The sequence below is a fragment of the Rhopalosiphum maidis genome, chromosome 4 (genome assembly GCF_003676215.2).
Source record: "Rhopalosiphum maidis isolate BTI-1 chromosome 4, ASM367621v3, whole genome shotgun sequence".
Taxonomy (NCBI): domain Eukaryota; kingdom Metazoa; phylum Arthropoda; class Insecta; order Hemiptera; family Aphididae; genus Rhopalosiphum; species Rhopalosiphum maidis.
Genome location: NC_040880.1, coordinates 42,847,955 through 42,863,432, shown reverse-complemented (window position 1 = coordinate 42,863,432; position 15,478 = coordinate 42,847,955). Strand labels below are relative to the sequence as shown.

The window sequence follows — 15,478 nt, the reverse complement described above, 5'->3', positions numbered from 1 at the left end:
ATATACGAAGAAAGGAATAAAAAGTAATAATAATCGTAAAAAAAACAGTTAATTAAAATTCACGCTACTTTAGTAATCGATGGATCAATGAGAGAGAGAGAGAGAGAGAGAGGGAAAGAGAGTGAGACCCGCGGTCACGTTTTGTAATTAACCGTCCGGGCGCTAGATAACAAATCGCGTCTGTCCGTGAGTATAAATATAATATATATATCCGAGCGGACTGTTGTAAGCGCGCGCTGTGGTCATATAGGAGCACAGGGCTTACATATTTATACCTGTAATATATATATATACATAGGTATTATAATATTATATGATATTATATATTATATTTATAGGTAAAGATATGAATTGGCAGTTGCCGTCGCGGAGGCTGCGCTGGAATCGGGCCAGCGATATGCCTTAACCTTTTACCCTCCACACCGTCGCATTAATAACGGTACGCGAGTAACGACCGATCAAGTGACGTCCAGTATTCACGTGTGATGTATGTAGTATTATTGTTATTGAAATTTATTTATTATTAAATAAGGTCATACGCGCGATCACTGAAATGTCATAAGTGTGAAATGTTACAGCATGCGATTAGCTACACTTGATTTTAGGGGCGCGAATGCCTAATGTACGAAATAAATATGTCTCTATTTTAAAGTTTATAAATATGGAAAGAAAATCATATTATATTCATATTATTATGAAAAATAAATAATAAATCGCTATTATTTATGACATATTCAGGCTAGTGTGGTAAGGGTGGTTTTCCCTTAAATCTCGCACCTAGGCATTTTTATATTAATATATCTGTAATATACCTACTTTTCAATAACTGATTTTCAAAAAAACCCCCAAAAATTTTTTTCTGCGTACGTCCATAACCGTATATTAATACGTATAATATTAAAAAGGTAATTATTAAGAAGGCAAATTGACATATGTACAATAAATTGCGTAAAAAATATAAATCGTCTTATGTATTTTAATATTTAAGTATTTATCTAAATAGAGCTATATATAGCTGATTGTAAATATAATATTACATTTTTCTTTGTATAAAATAAATATATATATATATATATATCTACGAGTAATACACCGTATTAATAAAGTGATGCTATTTTGCTTTGAAAAGAAGTTTTTATGTGTAATTTTTTATATTGTAATGAAGCTATGAATCAACCAGTTTATTTGATTGGAAATAAGAATTAGTATAATATATATGCATTATAAAACGATAAGTAACGATTATCGATTATAATGTATTGATCTCGTAGAAAATATAAATAAAATACTTAACAATTCAAAAGTAACAAAACATTATCTACTGGTAATAAACTAATAGAATAATTTCGTCGTATTTTTAATTTGATACTTAAATCGGTAAAAACCAAAGTTTTTATTTTGTAGATGACCTCAGACCATAATCCACTATAAGTCATGTACCCACGAATACAAATTATAATCATGCGATTGGGTCAGTCACCTATTAACATATAGTGGCGCCCGAGAATCATTTAAGTGGTTAAACAAAAGCAATTTACATAAATCACGAGCCTAAACCTAAATTATATCTCGGCGCCGACATGCATCATAACATATAAATGTATACATATAGGTACACATATAAAAAATAATATTATAATAGTTCATATGAATTATACCACTGCGTGTTTATATAAATTATATGGGTACATATAATACAGATCAAAATATAAAAATATACCATCATATTGGACAACATTTTAAAATATATGATATTTTACATCGGCCATTGTTGAAACAACGTAAAACGAAATATGGTTATTATAGTTATTATTATGATTATAACTAAAATATAATATTAGGTACTGAATACCTCGAGAGAATATTACACACGTGAATAAACATTATTGGGGATTTTTATATTCGCATAAGTATATAAATTAGTAAATATAATAACACGTTACACGTATACATTACATTTACTCGCAACACGTCATAATGAATCGGCACTGAACAGAAAAAATATAAATATACATAATATACGCTGGGGCATGGCGCGGTGGTCATATAGAAGGAAACGTAAATCTTTCAGTTCGTTTGATCTGTGTACGCGTGCGAAATAACAGCACGTTCTTTTTTTCTGTAGTAACATGTGTGACGCAGTGGCGTTATGATGAATAAATTCATATAATATATGTTGTATATCGAGGCGCGGCGACACAGTATATTTTAAACGATTCTCGAGAATAGAGATAAAGGCAAAACGAAAAATGGCAACAAACTAAAAAAACATTGAGAAAACGGGTATAATCATGAGCGTCGAAGGGTGGGTATTAGACATTTTTTGAAAGCAAGTTTTGAGTAGTTAAACACTAAAACGACCTGTTATTAATAAAATACCGCTATTAGCGCATCCCCGGTATGATAATAATAATATATACAATATGTCGAGCGAATTATGCACACCACGATTTCTCATAATTCTCGTTGCGTTTATTCGCACATTCTATACATATTACGTACGTTATAGTGATTAATATCAGACATTGATTATCAACATTTATTGGGGGTACAGTTTTGAATAATGCATAATTATAATTTTTTAACGAAAACGGACAAAAATGCGTGGTCGTCGCTTGCGGTTGAAAAATTGTTTGGTATAAATATTTTCAATACGACGATGGTGCTTGCTGTTGTTGTGCAAATTATCGTATTGCAAAACGATATACATTCATATTATTCAATTATTGTATATAAAAATATGTTTTTTCCGCACGTGTACGAAAAAAAACCGCGTAATAATATTTTATTATAATGACGCGATACATAATGGGGCTGTCGAAATTGCGCGCAATCCTTGGATTTATGCAAAAGAATTGTTTTAGGCGGGGTTCATAGGTAAAGTATACGTCGGAGACGTGAGGCCCACACACACACACACGCGCGCGCGATCATCGTTGTTATTAGCAATTAATATACCTAGCGTAATAGTAATTATTGTTCACCGTCTTCTTCAAACGTTTGTTCCGTATATGTACGTATATTTTAATACTATATATTGCAAATAATATTGCCTATAGACCTATAAATAATAACGTAATAATTTCTGTATTATTATTATATTGTATACATGTGTTTCCTCATACTCATATCATATTATTCACACGTGTTTTTTCCATACACGTGCGACACGACATCGGCCTAATCGTCAAGGGTGCTTGAAACATAACATTACATTCAATTAGGAACTCCATTGCAATTTGCGAGACACGTGCAAGCCTCGAGTTATAGATTATGTCGCAGTTATACGAACCGACGATTCCAGATATTTCGATCTATGTAAGATATATTACTATCACGTAACGTACGTGATAATATCTGTGTTGACGCTTTCATTATTGTAAACATCCTATACAATATACTACTAAAGTGATCCCTAACCGTACTGTAAAAATAAAACATTTATCACATTCACATACCTATATGAATAATATTGTGTAAGGAAAACAATTCAATTTGAAAAAAAATCTATTGCTATTTATTTTTCACTATTTTTAATTTCTTTGCATTTAAACGTATTACTTAGTTTTATTTCTACGCTCAATGTTGGTTTTAATTTTATCCTTATTATGTTATGATACACAGCAGTTTGATAACGAGAGTATTTACTTAGTGGTTATACAATAGTTGCGGCTGAATTTAAATGATGTGTATTCGCGGTGCACCGGAACGATGAAGTACGGTATTATTATCATAATGAGAGCGCGGTCGTCAATGAGGTGACCGAGCCGGTTTGGCGGCACCTATAAACCGCCCTCGGGATCGGGTCAAATAAGCGAGCGCGATCGCGGGTCAGCCACCCGCGCGGCGGCGGCAGGCGCCGCGAGGGCGCGGATCCGACGATGACAATAGCGGCGTCGGCGAAGGTACCTGTTGCTATAGTTTCCACCGCCGCTGCCGTCTAGTCCGGGCGCGCGATGGGCTGCCTGCAACAAGTTTACCTTCACAAGGCACTCTTGTGTACGCATACTGCCGCCGCTATAATCATAATGCACCAACACGTTTACAGGACGACCAAGTGACGCACAATTGCACTGTTATTATGCACTGACGTATTATTGTTTGTGTGTCAGTGTGTGTATGTGTCTGCGGCCAACAACCTATATTATACTATTATGATGTACGCTCCGTACCGAGCGCGATTCATATTGTTGTTATTGTGAATAATGAATGGTATATTGTATCTACTGTTTTTTCGCGATTCTTCAATTCCAATTCGTTTTTACTGAAGCATTATTGTGATCACGAAAGATCGTTATAAATTATTACACATGAGGAAAAACAGTGGAATTACTATCAGTTTTGATCACAATTAGTATTTAGTATAAATAGTACGGTACAAAAGTGGGTATCAAATATCAAATTAACAAGTCGGTTAATTTTCAAATTAATTTAAAACTTAAAGATAAAGAAGTTGGGGTCCATTGAAATAACACAGTTTTTCCAAGTTAATTTTAAAAATAACCATACCTACCATATCTGTACTTAATTATTCATTTTTTAATCACTATATTAAATATAAATAAAAATAAATATATTCCTTGATTTCATAATTTAGTTAACATATAAAATTGCCTCAGACATTATAGTGTACAACAAGAAGAAATAGTACAGGATGAATTTTTAACAAAAAAATGAAGTGATTAAAAAAGTAATTAATTTATTATTTTTCTCCTTATTAATTTTAAACTTTTAGAGTGATATATTTTATATCGTTTGTTAACCATTAACTGGTTTAATGCTAAATGCTTAGCATTAATTTTACTTAGGTAACTCATGTTAATTTTTTTGCTAAACTTTCCCCCTTAGATATTGTACCTATATTAAATGGCGTTTGACGATAACATAATTATAACGTCGTTGTCTTTGACTAATTTCAAAGAGATACCACGATTATGATGAAGATAAAATCGTGTGCCTGTGTTATGGAAAGCCAGAGAGGAGAATCTGAATTTTATCGCTGATTAAAGTATATTTTATATTGTATGTACCTTATAAAAACACAAACGGTTTTCACGCGATTACGTAATAAATATTTTTACCGCGGTGATGGCATCTCGTCATCGAAACGACGTTTCGGTCAAGTCACGGTACATTATACCGCAACACGCTATTATAATATCGTACAGTATCCGACTACTATATGCGTAAACACACCACACAAGCTCGCACAGACATCACGAGCGCGAGGGCGTTCGTCGTAAACACCGCGGACGTTGTTGTTATCGTCGGCGGAGGTTAATTGTCTGCGTGCTTCTTTTTGTTTCAATAGCGCCGGCGCGAAATCGTCTCAGAAAACAAAATATATATTTAAAACAAAACAGTACACGAAGACGACTTGAGTTGAGGTAGGACCGCAACAATTCAGACGCATCAATACTTTATATTTTCGGTATTATTATAATTATGTTCTCTGTATAGTGTATGTACACGCATCTGCGTATTTTTTTATTATATAAATACACACGCAAAATTGGTTTGTGAAAACTTATATTTTAGTATAATATGAACATTATTATTGCCTATTGGATATATTTAAAAAACAGTTTGTTTATGAAAAGAAAGTGCGATTTTATTACCGGCTAAATTAGAGCAGCCCAATAAAAAACAGAAACCTAGATCCTCGATCACCACTCAGGACTACGTCTATTATATATAGTGCAATAGTCGCAATAGTGCAGTACATAAATATTAAACACATAATATAATATACCTACCACGCGAATATAACACTTAATATTTGTAATTAAATCTGATTGTCCGCGAGACATCTATATGGGACGGATAGTACGTAGGCACGTGAATCGTATACTAAATAATAGTATATAATAACATAATAATATAACATGTAAGAATTAAAACTTTCCGTTTAAATCACACACACATAACTAAAATATACACGAGTCATCATCGTGACGTACCTATATTTCGTCGTTCAATTAGCACTGATTTGTAGTCTATTCGACCCGATATCGATGTATATTATATTTTATACAACACAAAACTCTATCCGTATAACACACATGCCACTCAATATTATAAATCGCAGCAATAATAACAATATACACTTAGGCCACCGTTGTCAAAACGCGACCGCTGTATTTGTTATAACGCGTATGGGTATGTTAAACTATTATTGTATTATTATTATTATTATTGTTATACTACATGTCGGTGTGTGCTTGTGTTTTTTCGGTTAGTCAACACGAAATATATAATATAATATGAATCGTCTAAATGATTAATATATATCTACTGTCCCTTATGCAACTGTATACATGTAATAAAGGTACGCTTGTACACGTTTTATTACTTAAAAAATACCAAATATTGCTAGCATTTGTCAGCTAAAATTGAATATATAGTTAAACAACTATATGGTTATATAATGTTGAATGTCAGATGTTATTGTTTTAATACTCACGTAAATAAAATGTTTAAAGGTATTATTGTCTCATTTGGATTTGAACTCTGTACAAGATAGTAAATGAAAATACGTGCGAATATAGATTTGTTTAACGAAAAACATACGAACAGCTTTGATACATAGAGTTAGACTACTGTTTAAATTTCAAAACTAATTATTTATGTGATCGGGCTATATTCTATACTGAGAATTGATATTTATTTTAAAACTAATAACATTTCTTCAAGTTTCTGTCTTATAAACCATAACTCAATTTTAAAAATTATAACCACTATAATTTAGTGATTAATTACTCAATAGATATTAATTATTATTATGTATGGATAATATTAATATCAAACCTATATGTATTAATTATTATAATTATTATTGTTAACATTTTCGTGGCTCGCCAACAATTTCTCGGTAGTCTATCGATTAAATTTACTACTGTTTCTAGACACTTTATCATAAACATTACAACGCCGCGAAATATGATATTAAAATTATTTTTTTTTTTTTAACGAAATCAATCTAAAGTCCTCAATGTCGGTCTTTACTATTTTATTTATTTAAATTGCTATCAGAATCTCTGGTTCAAGGCCAATGACTCGCTGTTAGCTTGCAAAAATTAATAACATCACGCGATGGATAGCCAAACCAAAATATCTCTCTATATAATACATATTTATAACATAATGCACTTATACTTTCACATAATGCACTTATTCTTTCACATAATAAACATTACAGATTTTTGTAATGGTTAACGGTTAAGTATGTAACACGTAACTATTGGTTTTAAATAGTGTAATTTTCGTTTAAATTAAACAAATTCTAAATAGGTAATGTATACAGGTTACAAAATATACCAAATATATAGGTACCATCAATTACAATTTTAAACGCAAATACGTTATTTGATTTACAGTTAAAACAGTGTAGGATTCCAAAATAAATCACGAAAATTGTGTGCCGCGTGGTATTGAGAAAACGACAGCGAGTTCACAAATTTTACCATAATTATATACCGTGGGACGTCCGATAATGAGATCATCGATGGCGTTCCCCATATTATACGCATCCCACGTTTCGAAAAACTTCTTCATTAAGGCCGTCCAACCGAATTGTAAGCAACACCAGTCGTGATATAAGGGGAATATATATTATGGAAGTGGGAATTAATAAAATTTTCCGATACGTTAAGTATGTTATAACTATATTACCTATATTATATTATGCAAATAACGCAGTAAGTGTCACAAAAAGTTACAGCAGTATACACTGCAGAGAATTAAACAGTATGTGATGCTATATTTAGCCGTACAAGTATCTAAAGTCATAGTATTGGTAAGAAGCAAAAATATAGGTATAGTTTTATGTAGATAATAGGTTTATATATTATAAATAGGTATGTATTATATTATGTTTATTAGGTACAGCTTGTGCAGCGTTATATACGTATAAAAAACGGAAAGAGGGAAGGGAGAGGAAGAACATAAATATAAATATGGGTGGATACACGGGAAGGGAGAAATATTTTTTTTTCATCATTTATATAAATCTGTGAATGTTAGGATTATAATTTATCGTAGTGGAAAAAAATGGCATGAGTTATGGTCTGCGTTACAAAGACTCGGAAAGATTGCGTACATATATTTATGTATACACACACACATACACATACATATATGTATTGCATGATGTATACATTTTACATATATAAAATGAAATGAAAAGAAAAAACTTTGGAGAGGAAAAAAATCCGCTCAAATATAATGTACTGCCCGTGTCCAATGCGGACGTCAAAAAAGTCGACGAGTACGATTTTTTATCCTGTTCGGAAAAAGATGACTCTATCTGTTGCACGAGAATTTACAACAATACGCGCCGGGTGGAAAACCGGTTGCTATATACAATAATATGTGAACGTGCGTACATATTATAAATATAACAATATGCCTAGGCTAGTTATGTATAGTGCGTGTTACATTTTGTCGGACTTCTTCGTAGAAAACTAAAAGTCGTGTAGTCCGAAAACTACCCGATGTATAAATAGGTACGCACATTGTAGGTATATATACATAATATAATTTACAATGTATGCATGTCTAACATCATATAAATGTTTTATACAAGTATGAAGGAGACATCTTACACGTGTATTTGATGACGTCCTATTTTGCACACACGAATACAACATGTGTATAAAAAAAAAATCTGTTCACATAAATAATAAATATTTATACATAAAAAGTTAAATTGGCAATTGTCATGTTTTCCTGTAAAATCAGAAACAATACTTGATATCGCATGGCATGCGATGAGGATTTCCAAACGATAATAATATATTGTAAGTGCGTAGATTGTTATTCTGTTATTGGGACAATAAATTACATCCGACTGTAAAGTATAGACTGAAATGTGTATTATATTTAAATGGGGTCTTTAGTGCCTGAATGCACTAATAATGCAGTAAATTTTCAATATGACAACAATTTTTGTTTTACAATTATAAACCATTTAAAATACGTTTGTATTCAAACATTTAAATTCAATGAGATAGTAGGTCTTGTACTACTCACTACACAACGAAAATAAAATGTCATCCTCATAAGAGTCAAGTGTGTAGATAATAAAGATTACAAATACCGGCGGACTCAAATTTTTAAGTCAGACAACACAGTTAAAAAATTTCCTGTTAAAATTTCACATGATGAAATAATAAAGCTGCATATTATATATTTGTGTAAAAATTCAATTTCAATTATTTTTATGATGAATTTCTATCAATGAAAAAAAGCAATTATTATTTATATATACTATTTATGTTCCGAATTTATGACCTATAGTACCTATATACTTGTCTTATATTAATAGTTATATTTTAAAATGTTTATATATATTTTTTAAACATTACACATAAATAACAACGGTGATAAACATTTTACAATCAGATTACATAATGGAATGCTTGAGACCATTAAAACTTAACATCACCCACGTTGCGTATATTATAGTATAGCGGAAAAGAGAAAAAAAATGCCATGTCGTAGATAAAATAACAGTGATGTACTAATGGCTCATACCTACACAGCTATACAGTTTAAATTTGAAGTTTAAACAGAAATGGATAGAAATCTAGAATATTGCAAATACACTACTTTTGAAGATTATACGACAAATAAATAATAAATATATGAGTATAACATTTATTTTGAGTGTTTTGTGTAAAAACTGTTAACGTCACCGGACTCGCACTCAACCTAATTTATACACATTAAACACAAATAAAGGGAAAACATGCGTTGTTGACGTCAGATCGTTTTGTCCATGTACGGAACTACGGACTGCGTTGGTCCTGTAACGGTCCGAAAGTAGGTCGTCGTCGTCGTCACCGCCCCGGACAACAGTTTGTGTGCCCTCCGCCGAAGATCGTTTAAGTATATACTACAATATATAATTTATATAAGTATCAATTATACGCAGATTCAACAAATTAATAAGTCGTGTCTTTGACCATACGATTATTTCATTATTTTTATTTCTCACCGCCATCTGATTGTGACCATTGTCTTATACACCAGACAGATACACACATACACAAACTCACACACAGGTACGTCTATTTTAATATATTATACTGTGTGCGCCCAAACGCGTGTGCGTACATTACCCATTATTTATATTCATATATATATATACGATATCGATAATCGGCTGAACGAAAATAATAATAATATAATAGCCCGAAAGATACAGTCATTGTTTTTTTGTCGTTGCGCGAGCGATTATGTTCGCCGTCGCCGTAGTCTTCGTCATCGTCGACTAGCTGCGTAACCCCTCGGGCCGCGGCGTAACGTGAACCATCGTTATCGTGAAACCGATGCACGCCGGGAGCCCTCCGGGGTATGTTTGCATGTGTGTGTAAATGTATTTGTGTGTATGTGGGGGGTGATGGCGGTGCCACCAAGCTTTCCGATCTTTATCCCAAATCTAAACATACGATCCTTTCGTAATCGGCAATTATTATTGTTTTAAATTGTTTTTTTTTTTTTAGGGCTTTGCGTCTATTCCTATAATATTATTATCTATTCATATATAACGTTATTACGTCCCGAGGTTATGACTGTACATATTGTTATCGTCGTTATATTATAATATTATCAATGAGTCGGGTAGAAGGTGAATACGATGTCGTTATTTCAATTCGACCCGGCGGCGGAATCGGACTCGTGGGCAAATTGAGAACGAACATTTTTGCTCGATGAACTTACGCGATTAATCCATACGACGTATATCACATGCGGACTGCGGTGTGACCATAATATTGTATACGTGGGTTATACGTTTTTATTTCATGCGCAGTACAACATTATATGATATAAGCACGGCTTATGATGCGGGTCTCAGCAAAGAATGTACCTATATATAACCAATACACACCAAGTTTCCAAGCTGTTAATAATCCAATTTTATTTTAATAATAATATAATACCCAAGTATAATCCAATATTAAATTTTTATCGCTACGTACAAGTCTCACGAACCGCGAGATATATAGGTATATACAAATATATTATATTATTATACTTAAAACAGCATGACGAGACCCTAGCAAGTCACAGTCAATTGCTTGTTTCTATTATCCGTGTGCACTGCAACACAACTATGGTAACGAGCAATGAGGAATGACGACGACGACTGTAACTAATGAAGAATGATAATAATAATATGTTTAAAATATTATAATATTCATTATAGGATTAAACGACTTGTAAACTCGTAATCAAATACATACAGGACATTCGTCAAACACGCGAAACTCGGTGAAAACCGGCCATAAGAGTGTGGGTGGTGGTAGCGGCGTGCGTATTATATTGTAAAGTATAATATCTGTAAAAATATTCGTAGGATATACGTATTGTGGTTCTAAGATCGCGTTACCAACGAACGAGACACATCAAAAATTTCTCTACCGCATGCGAAAAGGTTCGGATTTCGTAGGTTATCGTATATAATATAATATTTATTATATATATAGCGGCGAACATAAGAGGAAAGGAGAAGTGCGCAAATCGCAGCACCGCACACTATTATAATATACATATATACGTCTCGGGGTCGTAACATTCGTGACAGAAGCTGAGAAAATTTATGGCCCGCGACCACCTCATTTTCAGTTCGTACATGATAATAATAACATACAACGCATATACGTGTTATATATTATATTTAAATATAATAAATTGTACGATACACACACACACACACACGAATACAAATATAAATTAAACGAGACGTCACGGAGACTCGGAACGTTACGATCGAAACGAAAACGACTCGCGGGGAAATGAGGTGTTTTGCATTTGAACTGTTAGCAGTGTCGCTATAATATTCCCCAATGATCCGGTGAGTATTATTATATACACTATACACACACGCGCGTATATTACAGAGAAAGTATTTCGATCGTTGGTATAAATATTATATTTTATGTTGTTATCGGGTTGGCGGCGGATGTATCTCCTCCGTGAACTAAATCGCCGCATATATGCATCATACACGTATAGATATAATACACACACGCACGCACACGACGTGTATTAAATACGTGCGACGGACGCATTTCCATACGCTCGCGCCGTCGGTCACTTTCACAAAACAGAAAAATTATTGGAAATATTAAAAACGAAAATTATAATATATTAATAATAATGCGTTCCCATTGCACCACACTTGCAACATTGCCTACTGCTGTACATGCGTATACATTATATACACTATACACTCATATACCTATATGGCTATACATAATGTGTAATTATATATTAGGTATAGGTACGCGTATTTTATTGTATAAATTATGTGTTTCAATGTTTTTGAAACGGTTTTTTTATTCGCTTCCAGTGTTAAATCACCGCCACCGAATAAAAGGCGCGTATTAGAGTGAACGAGAACAATCGAGATATGATTATTATTATTATATGGTGTTATGTCTGCTATAAATATATTTTTAAAACGCGGACATACTTTTAAACCAGGCGTGGTCCTGCCTGCCCCCTTCCGTCCACCATCCCGCCGAGTCGCCACAATGGACCGTATATTATACTGTATGTGTGTATACATATATACCCAAGAATTTACATCATGTCGTCGTCGGCGGCGTAGGCGAATCAGTTTCGGTGAAAATGATACATAAGCCATTCGAAAATATTATACACATGCGTTTAAATAATAATAATAATAATTACCATTATTATTATTATTATTATTATTATTACTATTACTACTATTATTGTTATTATTATTATCATCGTTATTACACACACGTATAACTATATATTATTATTACATATATACGATATTATCGCTGGAGATCGTTGGCCCCCGCGCCGAAATGTTCGGTAATATTTCACGTCATCATTTCGACCAACAACGGTCGTGACGAACTCGGTAAAAACAAAAAATCATAAAGCAAAACCCATACACGCCTGTATTATAAACGCACTAACGCAGCAATACCTATTTGTTGTACAATAGGTTGTAAAATAAAATAATTTACATTGCGGCGGTCTGTGTATATTTTCGTACATTTCACCGAATCCACCATCACATCATAATAATATGACTTCACTGAAGTAAATATTATAATACGCACATTCGTGACTGTATATATATATATATATATATAGCCCATGCATTGGTTTAAATATAATTTATATATTATAATAATAATCGTTCCTTCGAAATTCGTAAAAATGTTTTTCTCGTACGTTTATAATAATATGTTATAATAGAATATTGTAAACCCTCCATGTTGTCATCGCATATCTGTGCAGGTTTTGAAATATAATCTCTGTTTAAATTGTACATTATTATATTAGCAAATATAACAAGTGCATTTGACCGTTAAGTCACCCCGGAACCACACAAAAGAATGAAATAACTATATTTAATATACCTAATAATATCATTATAAAAGGATGCTAATTTTTTCATTGTTGTGCGCGGCGCAATGACAAAAATAAATATATACCGAGTAAAAATACAATTTTATAATAGTTTTTATTATATTTTTGGCACTAGAAGTCACGCATTACACTATAGTAGGTACCTATTTAAACCTTGTACCTAAAAATATTACGTCAGCATTGCAAATGCATTCAAGTTCAGTATATAAAATTATATAGTATGACGCGCGCATTTCGGTTAGGTCACTCTTAGCGACTTTTGGAATAATTAAAAGCGATACAGTCAATGACACTGAAGTAAAACAGTTTGCAAAAGAGCGTCACCACGACATCATCGACTCGGAGGTATTTACTCTTTATAAAACGAGAAATTTATATTTTACACATATATAGTGTTCGGTATCCGCGACAGCAATATGGTGTGCGATGATTAATAAAATAACGATTTCCCGTACACATTAAATACACGTATCGGATGACGACGTCGATGACGATGATGATGATGCTGATGACTAGTAGATTTCTTTGTAAGGAATTATGATTATTGTAGTTATTGTGGAAATATGCGATCGGAATGTATTGCAAACGAATATAGCTACGGTATGTGTTTGTCCACTACATCGTCGAGTTATACAATATGTAATACGGCGTTCAATCGGATTTGCAAAAACTATTGCCATTAAATACCACTTTATGTTCAGGTATATAATATGATATGTCTGTACATAAAATATAATTATGTATACACGATGACGTGGTACACTATGGTTGGCGAATGTTTCGTTGTGTCGGCGTGACTCGTGTACAGTATAAATAAAATCACTGCAAAACTACGAGGACGTATGCTTATGGAAATGTGAGAACAAAACGTTTTTGATTTTCGCGCTTTTAAAAATAATGCGCGCGGCGGCGATCCTCGTCGACGACGACCTTGTACACGAAATCTTTATGGCAGCGCCGCAATGGTCACGAACGTTCGACGACGGTGAAGAATCTTCGAGTGGGCGACGAGCGGGACCGATGGGGCCACCGGGGGATTTATTAATTGCCCGTCGCCGCGAATTCTGAGACGCACTGGACGTTGCGGGGCAACGCAGAGGGGTTCCCAAAATCTTCTGGTCGTTATATTACACGTATAATAGTCGTGTCACCATTGTATACGCGTATGGACGGCTGGTCACACACACACATTTAATTTATCATATTATACAATAATAATAATATATTATATACATTTATATTGCACACATGCAGCGATTGACGCCGGTTAACAAACCACGCTGTTCGAGACCAACAACCACCCCGTGTCAGGACTATTTTGTTCGTTCATCCTTCATCGTCTCCCCGTCCACATGACACTACGTTTAAATTATGTATTGTGCGTGCGCGATGAACGGCTTTCAAACAAACGAAAATCCAACACTCAAATATCGAACATCGTAAACATATATACAGATAATACATTATATTTTTATATAGTGATCACAATCAGTCGGCTGTTCGGGATAATACTCGGCCGCAAATCTCAACTATACACATACATGATAATGATAATAATACTATCGACGACCAATGGTTTGCGTATTATACTACACGGGGAGGGCCGTCTGTCCGAGAGTCGATCGTGTACATACCTCTATAACGGCACATGTGTGTAAAAATTCGATTTGTCAATGTCAAGGCAATAAAATATGCAATGTGTATATATACACGCTGTACACGGATACGGGTAAATCCCCTTCTTCTGTGGATTGGCGCGAACACGACGAAAACGTGTACGTTTTATGCTGCCAAACTGATCGTGACGCGGGACCCGCCGTGATAATATTATATTTTAATCACGCGGACACCGCAGTATATTATTATACACCTCGTCATATTATATATTATGTGAACACAACAATACGTTACATTATCATATCTACTGCATTTGTCAACATGGCATAGGACCGCGTTCGACGGTCGATGGGGGTGGGCGGGAGTGGAGTAGACTTCCTGTCGGGGCCCTTCGTTCGTCTCCGGCGTACCCGTTACCTAGCATCACGTATCGGGAGCGCAG

General features: G+C 33.7%; 1 protein-coding gene across 7 annotated transcripts in view; it reads right to left on the bottom strand.

The window, feature by feature from the left end:
* The window catches only part of LOC113555659 (protein grainyhead-like), a 98,093-nt gene that overhangs the window by 68,885 nt on the left and 13,730 nt on the right, over positions 1-15,478 (bottom strand). The gene's annotated exons all lie outside the window — the stretch shown is intronic.